The 15,065-nt window shown below is 46.2% G+C and overlaps 1 protein-coding gene across 2 annotated transcripts in view; it reads right to left on the bottom strand.

The window, feature by feature from the left end:
• The window catches only part of RABGAP1 (RAB GTPase activating protein 1), a 127,594-nt gene that overhangs the window by 68,302 nt on the left and 44,227 nt on the right, over positions 1-15,065 (bottom strand). The window lies entirely within an intron of this gene.

The following is a 15,065-nucleotide window of genomic DNA, read 5'->3' as shown; positions in this document are numbered from 1 at the left end:
TAGGCACACGATAGGGGGTGTAGTATCTGATCTGTGGGGGCTCAACGACTGGGACCACTGATCATGACAATGGGGGGGGGGGGGGGGGGATGTCCTTGTTTGAATGGAGGGGAGTTGAGTGATAGTACAGTATTTTTCAGACTATAAGGTGATCCGGATTATAAGGCGCACGATTAATAAATGCCTGCTAAAACGTCCAGGTTTATATATAAGGCGCACCTGATTATAAGGATGAATGACCAGCAGGTGGCAGACCTGTGCACAGTTCAAGGCAGCTCTTGTCTGTATGTAGGGTTCATATATAAAAGGTGCACTGGATTTTCTGAGAAAATCAAAAGGACTTTCTGTGCGCCTTATAATACGGTAGATAACTAGGGTGGTCACATCGCCCTATTGGGAAATCTGTGCAATAAACCAAAATATGCTTATTCCATTCTATGCTCTTTTACTTCTTTAGACTAGTATGAAGCATCTGTAGGCATAGAACCTCAACCCAGCTTTCCCAGAAAAAAAAAAACTACAGTGTTACGATTTCTTAGCATTGTCTAGGAACAGACTAGAAGAAAATGTTAAAGGGGTTGGCCACTATACCTCATGCTTCTTGTAATGTGTGTTTAAGTCTGGAGGGCAGGATATAAGGTAATTTACCACTATAGATCTATTTATAGTTCTGCACCATTTTATTTATATGTAAAGTGAAGTTCCTGGGTTTCAAAAATGTCTTTTACCCCATCAGTCACAAAATATCTGCAGATGGAGAATCATGTGATCTCTGTTCATGATCAATCTCCCTTCTAGGACCTTATCATAGTATTATGCTATCATAAGGTCCTGGAAGGGAGTTTGGTCATGGACAGTTAGAAATCACATGACCCGAATGGCAGATGAATAGGTTTCTGAAACAAGGGGTTTAAAAAAAAAAAAAAAAAAAAAAAAAAAAAAAAAAAACACACACACAAGAAAGCGCTACTTGTCACCGCTACTGCTGGCTTTGCTTGCACCCGCTACAGCAGCAGTTGCCGTGACAGGTGAATGAAGGAATAGAGAGGAGCAAGTAGAACGCATTTCTTGTATTTATACTGCTTTGGGACCTAGATTTAAAAACCCTTTATACCAGACAGCCCAAATAAAAAGAGACGATAGGCAACTGTCTGCTCTTGATCTACATGGAGTTCTAATTTGATGCCTTTATACCGGAATAATACATCTGTACTATGCCCCCATAACTTTGGTGTATGGTTTATGACACCGGTCTATTAATATAGGAACAATATACCGTATAGACCCTTAAGGATACTGGTTAGAGTGTAAACCCTTGTATTAGAGGGAAATGTATTTATCAACCCTTATTATCTATGCAATATGTCTATTATCAGGTAGATAAGTAATAGGAATGGTTTGGTAATAAAATATCAATAATTAATAATAATTCCTTTATTTACATAGCACATGCAGGTTACGCAGCGCTGCACAGAGCTTTCCAAATCGGTCCCTGTTCCCAATGGGGCTCACAATCTAATCAACCTACCAGTATGTTTTGGAGTGTGGGAGGAAACCAGAGGACCCGGAGGAAACCCATGCAAACACAGAGAGAACATACAAACTCTTTGCAGATGTTGACACTGGGACTTAAACACGGGTCCGTAGTGGTGCACGGCTGTAATGCTAACCACTGAGCCACAAAGCTGCCCTATTAAGCAGATTTTACTAATTTTTTTCTTCCAAATTGCAACTAGAAGCATCTTATAAGCGACTGACTGCACTAGGGATTACATAAAATGAGACCAGGGCCAACTTTATCAGGAGCCAATTAACCTGCCAGCGTGCCATGGTCTGTGGGAGGGAATCGGTACATCACAGAGGAGGCCAGTGTTAGCGCAGACTGCATGTAACTAGAGACTGTTATATCATGTATTAAAAGCAAAAATAAGGGACCGGTGTACAATCCAAAATTATATATACCGTAGTTACACATACATACAGCTGGCCATGAAGGGGAAGCAATACATCCACGGTAGATCTTGAAGATTTTGGTATAGTGATGGATATCATAAATCTAGATTTTTGGGGTATTCTGTGTCTATGTCATACATATCTGAACCATGAAGATCTTGTGTACGGCCGATGAGACTTGTTCAAACCTTTACAAAGTCCAGTTTTTGGGAAAGCCCAGTCCTATGTAAAAGGACCTGTGTAAAGTGAATAATGCGGAATTTGGTTTGACAAACTTGGATTTTACCATTCCAAACCCAGTATAGCTGAGCTGACCTGTTGTGTCCAGCTGCGGTGGGTTCAGACCACGACTGTTCATCCTTCTACTAGTTCTGGAACATGCATCTCGCCGTTTGAAAAACTCTAATGCCTGACATGGATATATGTATTTGTGCACTTAAAAAAGCGCTATGAGCCGCCAAAAGTGTCATTCATTCTGGATCTCTACTATCACATGGGTGGAGCGAGCCCATCTATTGCACCCCTGGACCACCCACTTGACAGTACAGAGTTGTCTTATCATAGTTTCATGGTAGGTTTAATAACAAATATGCCAGTTGGGAGGTCAGTTGGGCGCTCCGGGGTTGGGGAATATAGCCTAGGCTCCACCCATATGACAGTATACGTATTGAAAATTATGGAGAGGGAACGGTGGGGACGAGAGAAATTTCCAACTACATCAGAACCTGTGGAGAGGCTACTATTAAATAATGCAAAGAGCTGGAGTTGATGGGGGTAGTGAAAGGTCCTGAGTAGAGATGAGCGAACACTAAAATGCTCGGGTACTCGTTATTCGAGACGAACTTTTCCCGATGCTCGAGTGCTCGTCTCGAATAACGAACCCCATTGAAGTCAATGGGAGACTCGAGCATTTTTCAAGGGGACCAAGGCTCTGCACAGGGAAGCTTGGCCAAACACCTGGGAACCTCAGAAAAGGATGGAAACACCACGGAAATGGACAGGAAACAGCAGGGGCAGCATGCATGGATGCCTCTGAGGCTGCATAATCGCAACATTATGCCAAAATTATGGGCAACAGCATGGCCATGACAGAGTGACAGAATGAAGCTAGATAGCATCTAAAACATCCAATAATTGACCCTGACACTATAGGGGACGGCATGCAGAGGCAGCGGCAGGCTAGAGAGTGTCATGGCGACATACCCTAAATGGACTCAGGCTTCAAACCAATGGGTGGCAGAGAGGAACCAAAGGAGGTGAGCAAGAAGCGCTCAAATAATATCGGTACATGATAAAAGTTTGCCAGTATATTTTGTGGATTACACAGCAGGGTGGCGACAAAGTTAACATGGAAGCCATGAAAACAACCCAAAATTCTGCCTGACACAGCTCGTTTGATAAGGGGACCATGTATGGAGGCAGTGAACTAGTAGTAGATTAAAGGTGCTGCAGTTAAAACTATGTTAGTTGGATCTTGGCATGGAGCTGGCGCTCCGCTGCCAGGCGAGCTTTCGCCAATCCAAGCCCCTGTCTATAGGCTACTCCCCAAACAGCACTTCTAAGAACCTTTTGTATAAGATCAAGTGTAGTAGCGTTCTTATAAGTTTAGGATATGGCGGGTGAGGGGAATGTAAACAGATGCGCAAGAAGCGCTGAAATAATATCCCTAAATGGTAAAAGTTTGCAAGTATATTTTGTGGATTACACAGCAGGGTGGCGACAAAGTTAACAACTTTGATGTGGAATGCCCTGTAATAGCTCTTGGGCGGTGTGCCTTTTATCGCCTAGGCTCAGCAGTTTCAGCACCGCCTGCTGTCGCTTAGCGACGGCACTGCTGCTGTGCCTAGAGCTACCGACTGATGGCGCCATGCCCACGGATGGTAATTCGGAGGAGGAGGAGGTGGAGGAGGGGTGGGAGGAGGTATAGTAGGCCTTTGAGACCTGGACCGAGGTAGGCCCCGCAATTCTCTGCGTCGGCAGTATATGACCAGCCCCAGGGTCAGACTCGGTCCCAGCCTGCACCAAGTTAAGTGTAGTAGCGTTCTTATAAGTTTGGGATATGGCGGGTGAGGGGAATGTAAACAGATGCGCAAGAAGCGCATGATGCGCATGGAGCTGGCGTTCCGCTGCCAGGCGAGCTTTCGCCAATCCAAGCCCCTGTCTCTAGGCTACTCCCCAAACAGCACTTCTAAGAACCTTTTGTATAAGATCAAGTGTAGTAGCGTTCTTATAAGTTTAGGATATGCCGGGTGAGGGGAATGTAAACAGATGCGCAAGAAGCGCTGAAATAATATCCCTAAATGGTAAAAGTTTGCCAGTATATTTTGTGGATAACACAGCAGGGTGGCGACAAAGTTAACAACTTTGATGTGGAATCCATGAAAACAACCCAAATTTCTGCCTGACACACCTCGTTTGATAAAGGGACGATGTATGGAGGCAGCTATATGGACGACTTTTGGAGGTAGCAATGGAGACAACGTGTGGAGGCTGCTATGGAGACAATTTAATTTGGATAGTGCCTGTATGTGGCAGTCCCAAACATTTTTAAAACCAGAGGAGCAGGTAGGTGGCCCTCCAGTAAAATGGGATAGATTGAGTGCCTGTATGTGGCAGTCCCAAAAATGTTTCAAACCAGAGGAGCAGGTAGGTGGCCCTCCAGTAAAATGGAATAGATTGAGTGCCTGTATGTGGCAGTCCCAAAAATTCTTCAAACCAGAGGAGCAGGTAGGTGGCCCTCCAGTAAAATGGAATAGATTGAGTGCCTGTATGTGGCAGTCCCAAAAATTGTTCAAACCAGAGGAGCAGGTAGGTGGCCCTGCAGTAAAATGGAATAGATTGAGTGCCTGTATGTGGCAGTCCCAAAAATTGTTCAAACCAGAGGAGCAGGTAGGTGGCCCTCCAGTAAAATGGAATAGATTGAGTGCCTGTATGTGGCAGTCCCAAAAATTGTTCAAACCAGAGGAGCAGGTAGGTGGCCCTGCAGTAAAATGGAATAGATTGAGTGCCTGTATGTGGCAGTCCCAAAAATGTTTCAAACCAGAGGAGCAGGTAGGTGGCCCTCCAGTAAAATGGAATAGATTGAGTGCCTGTATGTGGCACTCACAAAAATTGTTTCAAACAGAGGACCGGGTAGGTGGCCCTCCAGAAAAATTAAATGCATGAAGTACTATAGCTAGAGCCAGTGGGCCCTGTCAAAAAATAGCCATTTTCCTCTGCTTTACTGTACAAAGAGGAGGAGAAGGAGGAAAATGAGGAGGAGGAGGAGGAGTGGATCAATTATTCAGGTTGAGCTTCCTTCACCTGGTGGAGATTGGAAATTCTGAGAAATCCAGCCTTTATTCATTTTAATAAGCGTCAGCCTGTCAGCGCTGTCAGTCGACAGGCGTGTACGCTTATCGGTGATGATGCCACCAGCTGCACTGAAAACCCGCTCGGACAAGACGCTAGCGGCAGGGCAGGCAAGAACCTCCAAGGCGTACAGCGCCAGTTCGTGCCACATGTCCAGCTTTGAAACCCAGTAGTTGTAGGGAGCTGTGTGATCATTTAGGACGATGGTATGGTCAGCTACGTACTCCCTCACCATCTTTCTGTAAAGATCAGCCCTACTCTGCCGAGACTGGGGACAGGTGACAGTGTCTTGCTGGGGTGACATAAAGCTGGCAAAAGCCTTGTAAAGCGTACCCTTGCCAGTGCTGGACAAGCTGCCTGCTCGCCTACTCTCCCTCGCTACTTGTCCCGCAGAACTACGCACTCTGCCGCTAGCGCTGTCAGAAGGGAAATACTGTTTCAGCTTGTGCACCAGGGCCTGCTGGTATTCATGCATTCTCACACTCCTTTCCTCTCCAGGGATGAGAGTGGGAAGATTTTGCTTGTACCGTGGGTCCAGGAGAGTGAACACCCAGTAATCGGTGCTGGAATAAATTCTTTGAACGCGAGGGTCACGGGATAGGCAGCCTAGCATGAAATCTGCCATATGCGCCAGAGTACCAACGCGTAAGAATTCACTCCCCTCACTGGCCTGACTGTCCATTTCCTCCTCCTCCAACTCCTCCAACTCCTCTTCTTCTGCCCATACACGCTGAACAGTGAAGGACTCAACAATGGTCCCCTCTTGTGTCTCGCCAACATTCTCCTCCTCTTCCTCCTCATCCTCCTCCACCTCCACCTCCTCCGATATGCGCTGAGAAACAGACCTCAGGGTGCTTTGGCTATCAACAAGGGAATATTCTTCCCCCGTCTCTTGTGACGAGCGCAAAGCTTCCGACTTCATGCTGACCAGAGAGTTTTTCAACAGGCCAAGCAGCGGGATGGTGAGGCTGATGATGGCGGCATCGCCACTGACCATCTGTGTTGACTCCTCAAAGTTACTCAGCACCTGACAGATATCAGACATCCACGTCCACTCCTCATTGTAGACTTGAGGAAGCTGACTGACCTGACTACCAGTTCTGGTGGAAGTTGACATCTGGCAGTCTACAATCGCTCTGCGCTGCTGGTAAACTCTGGATAACATGGTCAGTGTTGAATTCCACCTCGTGGGCACGTCGCACAACAGTCGGTGAGCGGGCAGTTGGAGGCGGCGCTGCGCTGCCCTGAGAGTGGCAGCATCTGGGCTGGACTTCCTGAAATGCGCACAGATGCGGCGCACCTTCGTGAGCAAATCAGACAGATTGGGGTATGTCTTGAGGAAACGCTGCACTATCAGATTTAACACATGGGCCAGGCATGGCACATGTGTCAGTCTGCCGAGTTGCAGAGCCGCCACCAGGTTACGGCCGTTGTCACACACAACCATTCCCGGCTTGAGGTTCAGCGGTGCCAGCCACAGATCAGTCTGCGCCGTGATGCCCTGTAATTGTTCTTGGGCGGTGTGCCTTTTGTCGCCTAGGCTCAGCAGTTTGAGCACCGCCTGCTGTCGCTTAGCGACGGCACTGCTGCTGTGCCTAGAGCTACCGACTGATGGCGCCGTGCCCACGGATGGTAGTTCGGAGGAGGAGGTGGAGGAGGGGTGGGAGGAGGAGGAGGCATAGTAGGCCTGAAACACCTGGACCGAGGTAGGCCCCGCAATCCTCGGCGTCGGCAGTATATGAGCAGCCCCAGGGTCAGACTCGGTCCCAGCCTCCACCAAGTTAACCCAATGTGCCGTCAGCGATATATAGTGGCCCTGCCCGGCAGCACTCGTCCACGTGTCCGTGGTCAGGTGGACCTTGTCAGAAACGGCGTTGGTCAGGGCACGGATGATGTTGTCTGACACGTGCTGGTGCAGGGCTGGGACGGCACATCGGGAAAAGTAGTGGCGGCTGGGGACCGAATACCGAGGGGCGGCCACCGCCATGAGGTTGCGAAAGGCCTCGGTCTCTACTAGCCTATAGGGCAGCATCTCCAGGCTAAGCAATCTGGAGATGTGCACATTAAGGGCTTGGGCGTGCGGGTGGGTTGCACTATATTTGCGTTTCCGCTCCAGCGTCTGGGGTATGGAGAGCTGAACGCTGGTGGATGCTGTGGAGGATCGTGGAGGCGACGATGGGGTTTTTGTGCCAGGGTCCTGGGCAGGGGGCTGACTAGCAGCTGACACAGGGGAAGGAGCAGTGGTGTGCACGGCCGGAGGTGAACGGGCTTGTTGCCACTGAGTGGGGTGCTTAGCATTCATATGCCTGCGCATACTGGTGGTAGTTAAGCTAGTAGTGGTGGAACCCCTGCTGAGCCTGGTTTGGCAAATGTTGCACACCACAGTCCGTCGGTCATCCGGTGTTTCCTTAAAGAACCTCCACACTTCTGAAGATCTAGCCCTCGCCGCAAGAGCCCTCACCACGGGAGCTTCACTAGTTGACAGTGGCGCTGATGCACCAGCTCTGGCCCTGCCTCTCCGTCTGGCCCCACCACTGCCTCTTCCAACCTGTTCAGGTCGAGGACTCTCCTCCGTCTCAGAAGCACTGTGTTCACCCGGCCTCTCAACCCAGCTTGGGTCTGTCACCTCATCATCCTCCGATCCCTCAGTCTGCTCCCCCCTCGGACTTCCTGCCCTGACAACAACTTCCCCACTGTCTGACAACCGTGTCTCCTCATCGTCGGACACCTCTTTACACACTTCCACTACGTCAAGAAGGTCATCATCACCCACAGACTGTGACTGGTGGAAAACCTGGGCATCGGAAAATTGCTCAGCAGCAACCGGACAAGTGGTTTGTGACTGTGGGAAGGGTCCAGAAAACAGTTCCTCAGAGTATGCCGGTTCAAATGGCAAATTTTCCTGGGAGGGGGCAGACTGGGGGGGAGGAGGCTGAGGTGCAGGAGCTGGAGGAGTGGGGATTTCGGTGACATGGGTGGACTGCGTGGAAGACTGACTAGTGGACAAATTGCTCGAAGCATTGTCAGCAATCCACGACATCACCTGTTCGCACTGTTCTGGCCTCAACAGTGCTCTAACACGAGTCCCAGTAACTTCAGACATGAACCTAGGGAGTGTAGCTCTGCGGCGTTCCCCTGCTCCCTCATCAGCAGGTGGTGTCTCACCCCGCCCAGGACCACGGCCTCTGACCCCTGCAGTAGTTGGACGCCCACGTCCCCGCCCTCGTCCTCTACCCCTAGCCCTCGGGTTAAACATTTTTAAAATGAGAGTTATAACTTTTTTTTTTTTACTTCTTTTTGGTTTTTTTTGTGTTTTTTTGTGTTTTTTTTTTTTTTTGTGTTTTTTGTTTTTTTTTTGAGTTTTTAAAACCAAACAATCCTATCCTATTGCTATGGCTATTTTCTAGCCAAGTATCAAAGGAAGCACACTACTATGCCAGATGAGATGACACTGAGTTATTGCCTAATAGAAATCCAACCCCTACTGAATTTTGCCACTTCGGCCTTTGCTATGGATATGTGCGCCACTAAGCGCAGAACACAGCGGTCGCAAGTCTCACTACAAATTGCTCAGAATTGGCAAGTACATGCACTGCAGAAACTACAGCCACCAGCAGATCAACCAGAAATCAAATATATAGAACGCTACTGTAGGCTTCAAGAAGCTGTTTGTATTCTCCTATGGCTATTTTCTAGCCAAGTATCAAAGGAAGCACACTACTATGCCAGATGAGATGACACTGAGTTATTGCCTAATAGAAATCCAACCCCTACTGAATTTTGCCACTTCGGCCTTTGCTATGGATATGTGCGCCACTAAGCGCAGAACACAGCGGTCGCAAGTCTCACTACAAATTGCTCAGAATTGGCAAGTACATGCACTGCAGAAACTACAGCCACCAGCAGATCAACCAGAAATCAAATATATAGAACGCTACTGTAGGCTTCAAGAAGCTGTTTGTATTCTCCTATGGCTATTTTCTAGCCAAGTATCAAAGGAAGCACACTACTATGCCAGATGAGATGACACTGAGTTATTGCCTAATAGAAATCCAACCCCTACTGAATTTTGCCACTTCGGCCTTTGCTATGGATATGTGCGCCACTAAGCGCAGAACACAGCGGTCGCAAGTCTCACTACAAATTGCTCAGAATTGGCAAGTACATGCACTGCAGAAACTACAGCCACCAGCAGATCAACCAGAAATCAAATATATAGAACGCTACTGTAGGCTTCAAGAAGCTGTTTGTATTCTCCTATGGCTATTTTCTAGCCAAGTATCAAAGGAAGCACACTACTATGCCAGATGAGATGACACTGAGTTATTGCCTAATAGAAATCCAACCCCTACTGAATTTTGCCACTTCGGCCTTTGCTATGGATATGTGCGCCACTAAGCGCAGAACACAGCGGTCGCAAGTCTCACTACAAATTGCTCAGAATTGGCAAGTACATGCACTGCAGAAACTACAGCCACCAGCAGATCAACCAGAAATCAAATATATAGAACGCTACTGTAGGCTTCAAGAAGCTGTTTGTATTCTCCTATGGCTATTTTCTAGCCAAGTATCAAAGGAAGCACACTACTATGCCAGATGAGATGACACTGAGTTATTGCCTAATAGAAATCCAACCCCTACTGAATTTTGCCACTTCGGCCTTTGCTATGGATATGTGCGCCACTAAGCGCAGAACACAGCGGTCGCAAGTCTCACTACAAATTGCTCAGAATTGGCAAGTACATGCACTGCAGAAACTACAGCCACCAGCAGATCAACCAGAAATCAAATATATAGAACGCTACTGTAGGCTTCAAGAAGCTGTTTGTATTCTCCTATGGCTATTTTCTAGCCAAGTATCAAAGGAAGCACACTACTATGCCAGATGAGATGACACTGAGTTATTGCCTAATAGAAATCCAACCCCTACTGAATTTTGCCACTTCGGCCTTTGCTATGGATATGTGCGCCACTAAGCGCAGAACACAGCGGTCGCAAGTCTCACTACAAATTGCTCAGAATTGGCAAGTACATGCACTGCAGAAACTACAGCCACCAGCAGATCAACCAGAAATCAAATATATAGAACGCTACTGTAGGCTTCAAGAAGCTGTTTGTATTCTCCTATGGCTATTTTCTAGCCAAGTATCAAAGGAAGCACACTACTATGCCAGATGAGATGACACTGAGTTATTGCCTAATAGAAATCCAACCCCTACTGAATTTTGCCACTTCGGCCTTTGCTATGGATATGTGCGCCACTAAGCGCAGAACACAGCGGTCGCAAGTCTCACTACAAATTGCTCAGAATTGGCAAGTACATGCACTGCAGAAACTACAGCCACCAGCAGATCAACCAGAAATCAAATATATAGAACGCTACTGTAGGCTTCAAGAAGCTGTTTGTATTCTCCTATGGCTATTTTCTAGCCAAGTATCAAAGGAAGCACACTACTATGCCAGATGAGATGACACTGAGTTATTGCCTAATAGAAATCCAACCCCTACTGAATTTTGCCACTTCGGCCTTTGCTATGGATATGTGCGCCACTAAGCGCAGAACACAGCGGTCGCAAGTCTCACTACAAATTGCTCAGAATTGGCAAGTACATGCACTGCAGAAACTACAGCCACCAGCAGATCAACCAGAAATCAAATATATAGAACGCTACTGTAGGCTTCAAGAAGCTATTTGTATTCTCCTATGGCTATTTTCTAGCCAAGTATCAAAGGAAGCACAGTACTATGCCAGATGAGATGACACTGAGTTATTGCCTAATAGAAATCCAACCCCTACTGAATTTTGCCACTTCAGCCTTTGCTATGGATATGTGCGCCACTAAGCGCAGAACACAGCGGTCGCAAGTCTCACTACAAATTGCTCAGAATTGGCAAGTACATGCACTGCAGAAACTACAGCCACCAGCAGATCAACCAGAAATCAAATATATAGAACGCTACTGTAGGCTTCAAGAAGCTGTTTGTATTCTCCTATGGCTATTTTCTAGCCAAGTATCAAAGGAAGCACACTACTATGCCAGATGAGATGACACTGAGTTATTGCCTAATAGAAATCCAACCCCTACTGAATTTTGCCACTTCGGCCTTTGCTATGGATATGTGTGCCACTAAGAGCTAAACACAACGGTAGCAAGTCCCCCTGCTAATTCCTCACAAAATGGTAAAAGATGCAAATTAAAATAAAAAAAGTAGAACGTTATTGTAGCCCTAAGAAGGGCTGTTGGGTTCTTTGAGAATCACTCCTGCCTAACAGTAAGCTAATAGAACACCCTAACGCTTTCCCTGACCAGCAGCAGCTCTCTCCCTAGCGGCATCCAGAGACAGAATGATCCGAGCAGCGCGGCCAGCGGCTAGTCTATCCCAGGGTCACCTGATCTGGCCAGCCAACCACTGCTATAGACGTGTAAGGGTACCACGTCATGCTGGGTGGAGTGCAGAGTCTCCTGGCTTGTGATTGGCTCTGTTTCTGGCCGCCAAAAAGCAAAACGGCGGGAGCTGCCATTTTCTCGAGCGGGCGAAGTATTCGTCCGAGTAACGAGCAGTTTCGAGTACCCTAATGCTCGACCGAGCATCAAGCTCGGACGAGCATGTTCGCTCATCTCTAGTCCTGAGCCCTTTGCCTCAATGAACTCAATTGTGATTTAATAGCAGCATAAGGTGTAAATTGAGCCTTATGCGTATGGTTACCCTCATTCCAAGATAATAACTAGAATGTGTAGACTGTATCAGAACCATTGTAATAAATGTCCCCCTTTCAGACAATGGAGAAGATTTATCAGAAGCGTCTGGGGTAACATTTTTCTAGTTGCCCATGAAAACCAATCAGAGCTCAGCTTTAATTTCATAAACAGCTGTGCGAAAATGAAAGCTAAGCTCTGATTGGTTGCCATAGGAAATTAGAACAGTTCTGCTCCCAAAATACTTGTGATAAATCACCCCCGATATGTTCACATGTCCTGAATGTACAATAGATGTTGCCATTACCCTGGCACTGACTGATAATTAGGATTATGCAAATGGAAATATATAATTAAATAGACAGGAAACCATCCGGTCCAGGCCCAGAATTACATCACCAATCCATTTCAGCAAATAAAAAGAAATCAAACCTATAATAATACATGAGCTTCGCCTTTATCATTCTGACCCCATTCTGAATGGGGGATATAAGACAACAGCAGTGTTTGTATGACAGCCCAGGAGAAGGCCGGGAGAGCACATCCATGCATTAATATTTCATTGCCCTATAAGTAATGCTATGGCACAGCGTGCAGCAGTCAGCAGGCATCACAGCTCCCGCCACCCAGGAAGCCAGACACATCATCACCCCAATCCCTGCACTGGCCGAGGGAATATACACGATTTATAGAGTCATTGCAGATCAGATTCAATTTCATTTTATAGATTTATAGTAATGAGCTAAAGAATATAATGTTGCTGTATAAAGATTCATTATAGATTCAAATGACTTTAAAGGACACCTGTCATCAGGTCTGTGTCACTTGTCCTGTCACTACTACCTGTTGGAGCAGCTCACAAGGATCCCATCCCAGCCTTTATCTAGTTATTTCATACATTAATCATTGTAAAATCATCTATTCTTTATCATGTAAATGAGGCTGGTCACATGGTCAGAGGCAGTGATGTCACCCCTGTTCCCCCTCCCCTCTCCTCCCCCTGCTCATGTCTGTGTGTAATGTATAGTAAAGCATGGCTAGTGTGTGTATGTCATCTGCTGACATGCTGCATCCTCCTAATATACAGGTGAGAGACACAGACATCAGCTACACATGAATCTGACATGTTCTGCTGTAACATGGCTGCCTGGAGCTGCTGTATCTCTCCTATACACCCACACACATGCACACACAGGCTGCAGGGGGCGTGGCCACCAGCACCAGGAAGCACATCATTATACAGCCTCACATCATTATACAGGCTGTCAGTCATGCACTGGGGGTGTGGCTGTGCCTCCCACTCATGAATAAGGTGGACAGCTTGAATATGCTAATTCTTCATTTGACATTTCACAGGTCATTTGCATACAGCTTTAGGACCTCATTGCTTAGGTTTACAGGCCTGTAGAGGGACAATGAAGGGATAGAGGCAATGCTCTCTAATGGCAGTTTATGAAAATATATTTAGTTTAGGGGGGTTATTTTGCATGACGGGTTCTCTTTAAATGTAGTAACCGTGGCCGTGCACAATAGACCAAAAATAGTGGACAAATGGAGGCAAAGAGAAGGATGGGGCAAATAAAGTAATTTAGACCTACAAAGAAATCTGGCACGGAGCCCTCAGTCCATTGACCAATGTTTCCCTTCATGACCCATTTTGTGCAAACCAACACTGTGTGCAAAGAAAATATAAGATTTTTTTTTTTTTTTTTTTTTTTTTTTTTTTTTTTTTACAGAGAGCTGCTTCTACTTGGGGTTTATGACATTTAATCTACACGCAGGTTACTGGCCTTCTCAAAAGGCCATATAGGCTCCATATAGTCCATTTAGCCCCTACCTCAAATATTAGTGTTCTGTCCTTCACCGGGTGCATGGTCCATACATGACGCCATCGTCATACATGAGTCTTCAGTCTCTTGTTAGAGTCATAAAATACATTCCAACCATCTCAAACTGGGAGTTTTGTCTTTATGGGTCTGAAATGTGTCACTTTTTTTTTTTTTTAAGACAAGTCCTTATTCATGAATAAGGTCCTGTCTGCATATGTCCAGAATGATTCGCCTTTCTTTCTAGGTGAACACTTTTGAATTTATTTTAAATAAATAAAAGAATATATAAAAAATAAACCGCTGGACTTTTTTTTTTTTTTTTTTTTAACTACAGCCTGTACCGACATTTTGACGTTTATGATCCGTTTCATGAAATTGCAGAAATGTTTGAAATGACTTGTCTCCATAACATAGGTCATTCCCATAGACCGTGGTCCTCTGTCCACGTCATGTTTTCTTTGTCTGCAGCAAGCAAAAAAATCTGTGGGTGCTTATTGTTACACCCTCCAAATAATAATATAGATGGGTTGCAATAATAATACAAGAACTTCTAGCGGGTGCTATGTAATTATGTGGGAACCTGTCGGCTCCCATGTAATCAGGTGGGCACCGGTGTTTGCTGCTATATAATTACACCTTCACCTATGACTGGAGGACTGACAGGCGGCAATGTGGCTGGCGAATAGAGGAGAGGATTAAGTCTGATATCCAAACCCAGAATTAAATATTAACCTTCGCTGTTAGTGGCAGAATATAGAATTCTATAATCATGCGTCGAGAATTAGAGCCGTCAATTGTGTTGTGAAACCGAACAGACTGCCACGTGTCGCTGCAACATTACGTGTCCATGTCATCCTACTAAAGAGGATTCCATTATATAACAGGTACACTCTAATACTAAGAAGGTGCAAGATACTATATTTTTTGGAATATAAGACGCAATTCTTAGCAAGAAGAAGTCTGAGTGTTATAGTCCAAAAACCATAAAGATCCAATAACACCAGAACCTCCTGACTGCGGTCCTGAAGATCAGGATAAGCATTAGCAAAGCGTTTCACCCGATCTCTAAAAAGGCAGAGGCTCTGTACTGCCCTCCTTCTCCCTGCCAGTCCCAATAAGAGTAATAGTTGACGGACCTTAGAGAGACGTCAGAAGTATGTGACTGATAACATGCTTCATCAATGTAAGGTCCTTAAACGAAACCTACCTACCTACTAGTAAGGTAGTTCCGGTA

This window comes from Engystomops pustulosus, chromosome 9 (assembly GCF_040894005.1).
Source record: "Engystomops pustulosus chromosome 9, aEngPut4.maternal, whole genome shotgun sequence".
NCBI classification, from domain to species: Eukaryota; Metazoa; Chordata; class Amphibia; order Anura; family Leptodactylidae; genus Engystomops; species Engystomops pustulosus.
This window is presented reverse-complemented; position numbering and strand designations above follow the sequence as displayed.